The sequence below is a fragment of the Nicotiana tomentosiformis genome, unplaced genomic scaffold (genome assembly GCF_000390325.3).
Source record: "Nicotiana tomentosiformis unplaced genomic scaffold, ASM39032v3 Un00002, whole genome shotgun sequence".
NCBI lineage: Eukaryota > Viridiplantae > Streptophyta > Magnoliopsida > Solanales > Solanaceae > Nicotiana > Nicotiana tomentosiformis.
Window position 1 is genome coordinate 735,858 of NW_027174561.1, and position 3,947 is coordinate 739,804.

A 3,947-nucleotide genomic window follows, 5' to 3' on the forward strand; every position below is an offset into this window, starting at 1 on the left:
TGTTGTAGAATTTTCAAGGCAATATTCTGTTGATGATGGTGGTTCATGCCCCTTGGTTTTCAAGGATGAAAGGGTGGAACATGGGCCATAATTTCCTTGAGATGGTAATGGTTATATTTCTATTGGCAGGCAGAATTGGAACATGAAATTTAAGGATGCTACCTCTGCTGCTCAAGTAGCGACTGAGTTTGCAGAACATGCAATCCTAGCTGCCAGAGCTGTTGTAGAACTTTCAAGGCAATATTGTGTTGATGATGGTGGTTCATGCCACTTGGTTTTCAAGGATGAAAGGTTGGAACATGGGCATTCATTTCCTGGAGATGGTAATGGTAATATTTCTATTGGCAGGCATAATTGGAATATTAAATTTAAGGATGCTACCTTTGCTGCTCAAGCAGCGGTTGAGTTTGCAGAACATGCATGCCTAGCTGCCAGAGCTGTTGTAGGATTTTCAAGGCAATATTGTGTTGATGATGGTGGTTCATGCCACTTGGTTTTCAAGGATGAAAGGTTGGAACATGGGCAATCATTTCCTTGAGATGGTATTGGAAATATTTCTATTGGCAGGCATAATTGGAATATGAAATTTAAGGATGCTACCTCTGTTGCTCAAGCAGCGGTTGAGTTTGAAGAACATGCAAGCCTAGCTGCCAGAGATGTTGTAGAATTTTCAAGGCAATATTGTGTTGATGATGGTGGTTCATGCCCCTTGGTTTTCAAGGATGAAAGGTTGGAACATGGGCAATAATTTCCTGGAGATGGTAATGGTAATATTTCTATTGGCAGGCAGAATTGGAACATGAAATTTAAGGATGCTACCTCTACTGCTCAAGCAGCGGTTGAGTTTGCAGAACATGCAAGGCTAGCTGCCAGAGCTGTTGTAGAACTTTCAAGGCAATATTGTGTTGATGATGGTGGTTCATGCCACTTAGTTTTCAAGGATGAAAGGTTGGAATATGGGCAATAATTTCCTGGAGTTGGAAATGGTAATATTTCTATTGGCAGGCAGAATTGGAACATGAAATTTAAGGATGCTACCTCTGCTGCTCAAGCAGCGGTTGAGTTTGCAGAACATGCAAGCCTAGCTGCCAGAGCTGTTGTAGAACTTTCAAGGCAATATTGTGTTGATGATGGTGGTTCATGCCACTTGGTTTTCAAGGATGAAAGGTTGGAACATGGGCATTCATTTCCTGGAGATGGTAATGGTAATATTTCTATTGGCAGGCATAATTGGAATATTAAATTTAAGGATGCTACCTCTGCTGCTCAAGTAGCGGTTGAGTTTGCAGAACATGAATGCCTAGCTGCCAGAGCTGTTGTAGGATTTTCAAGGCAATATTGTGTTGATGATGGTGGTTCATGCCACTTGGTTTTCAAGGATGAAAGGTTGGAACATGGGCAATCATTTCCTTGAGATGGTACTGGAAATATTTCTATTGGCAGGCATAATTGGAATATGAAATTTAAGGATGCTACCTTTGTTGCTCAAGCAGCGGTTGAGTTTGAAGAACATGCAAGCCTAGCTGCCAGAGATGTTGTAGAATTTTCAAGGCAATATTGTGTTGATGATGGTGGTTCATGCCCCTTGGTTTTCAAGGATGAAAGGTTGGAACATGGGCAATAATTTCCTGGAGATGGTAATGGTAATGTTTATATTGGCAGGCAGAATTGGAACATGAAATTTAAGGATGCTACCTCTGCTGCTCAAGCAGCGGTTGAGTTTGCAGAACATGCAAGCCTAGCTGCCAGAGCTGTTGTAGAACTTTCAAATCAATATTGTGTTGATGATGGTGGTTCATGCCACTTAGTTTTCAAGGATGAAAGGTTGGAACATGGGCAATCATTTCCTGGAGATGGTAATGGTAATTTTTCTATTGGCAGGCATAATTGGAATATGAAATTTAAGGATGCTACCTCTGTTGCTCAAGCATCGGTTGAGTTTGCAGAACATGCAAGCCTAGCTGCCAGAGTTGTTGTAGGATTTTCAAGGCAATATTGTGTTGATGATGGTGGTTCATGCCATTTGGTTTTCAAGGATGAAAGGTTGGAACATGGGCAATCATTACCTTGAGATGGTACTGGAAATTTTTCTATTGGCAGGCATAATTGGAATAAGAAATTTAAGGATGCTACCTCTGTTGCTCAATCAGCGGTTGAGTTTGCAGAACATGCAAGCCTAGCTGCTAGAGATGTTGTAGAATTTTCAAGGCAATATTGTGTTGATGATGCTGGTTCATGCCCCTTGGTTTTCAAGGATGAAAGGGTGGAACATGGGCAATAATTTCCTTGAGATGGTAATGGTAATATTTCTATTGGTAGGCAGAATTGGAACATGAAATTTAAGGATGCTACCTCTGCTGCTCAAGCAGCGACTGAGTTTGCAGAACATGCAAGCCTAGATGCCAGAGATGTTGTAGAACTTTCAAGGCAATATTGTGTTGATGATGGTGGTTCATGCCACTTAGTTTTCAAGGATGAAAGGTTGGAATATGGGCAATAATTTCCTGGAGTTGGTAATGGTAATATTTCTATTGGCAGGCAGAATTGGAACATGAAATTTAAGGATGCTACCTCTACTGCTCAAGCAGCGGTTGAGTTTGCAGAACATGCAAGCCCAGCTGCCAGAGCTGTTGTAGAACTTTCAAGGCAATATTGTGTTGATGATGGTGGTTCATGCCACTTGGTTTTCAAGGATGAAAGGTTGGAATATGGGCATTCATTTCCTGGAGATTGTAATGGTAATATTTCTATTGGCAGGCATAATTGGAATATTAAATTTAAGGATGCTACCTCTGCTGCTCAAGCAGCGGTTGAGTTTGCAGAACATGCATGCCTAGCTGCCAGAGCTGTTGTAGGATTTTCAAGGCAACATTGTGTTGATGATGGTGGTTCATGCCACTTGGTTTTCAAGGATGAAAGGTTGGAACATGGGCAATCATTTCCTTGAGATGGTACTCGAAATATTTCTATTGGCAGGCATAATTGGAATATGAAATTTAAGGATGCTACCTCTGTTGCTCAAGCAGCGGTTGAGTTTGAAGAACATGCAAGCCTAGCTGCCAGAGATGTTGTAGAACTTTCAAGGCAATATTGTGTTGTTGATGGTGGTTCATGCCCCTTGGTTTTCAAGGATGAAAGGTTGGAATATGGGCAATAATTTCCTGGAGTTGGTAATGGTAATATTTCTATTGACAGGCAAAATTGGAACATGAAATTTAAGGATGCTACCTCTGCTGCTCAAGCAGCGGTTGAGTTTGCAGAACATGCAAGCCTAGCTGCCAGAGCTGTTGTAGAACTTTCAAGGCAATATTGTGTTGATGAAGGTGGTTCATGCCACTTGGTTTTCAAGGATGAAAGGTTGGAACATGGGCATTCATTTACTGGAGATTGTAATGGTAATATTTCTATTGGTAGGCATAATTGGAATATTAAATTTAAGGATGCTACCTCTGCTGCTCAAGCAGCGGTTGAGTTTGCAGAACATACATGCCTAGCTGCCAGAGTTGTTGTAGGATTTTCAAGGCAATATTGTGTTGATGATGGTGGTTCATGCCACTTGGTTTTCAAGAATGAAAGGTTGGAACATGGGCAATCATTTCCTTGAGATGGTACCGGAAATATTTCTATTGGCAGGCATAATTGGAATATGAAATTTAAGGATGCTACCTCTGTTGCTCAAGCAGCGGTTGAGTTTGAAGAACATGCAAGCCTAGCTGCCAGAGATGTTGTAGAACTTTCAAGGCAATATTGTGTTGATGATGGTGGTTCATGCCACTTGGTTTTCAAGAATGAAAGGTTGGAACATGGGCAATCATTTCCTTGAGATGGTACCGGAAATATTTCTATTGGCAGGCATAATTGGAATATGAAATTTAAGGATGCTACCTCTGTTGCTCAAGCAGCGGTTGAGTTTGAAGAACATGCAAGCCTAGCTGCCAGAGATGTTG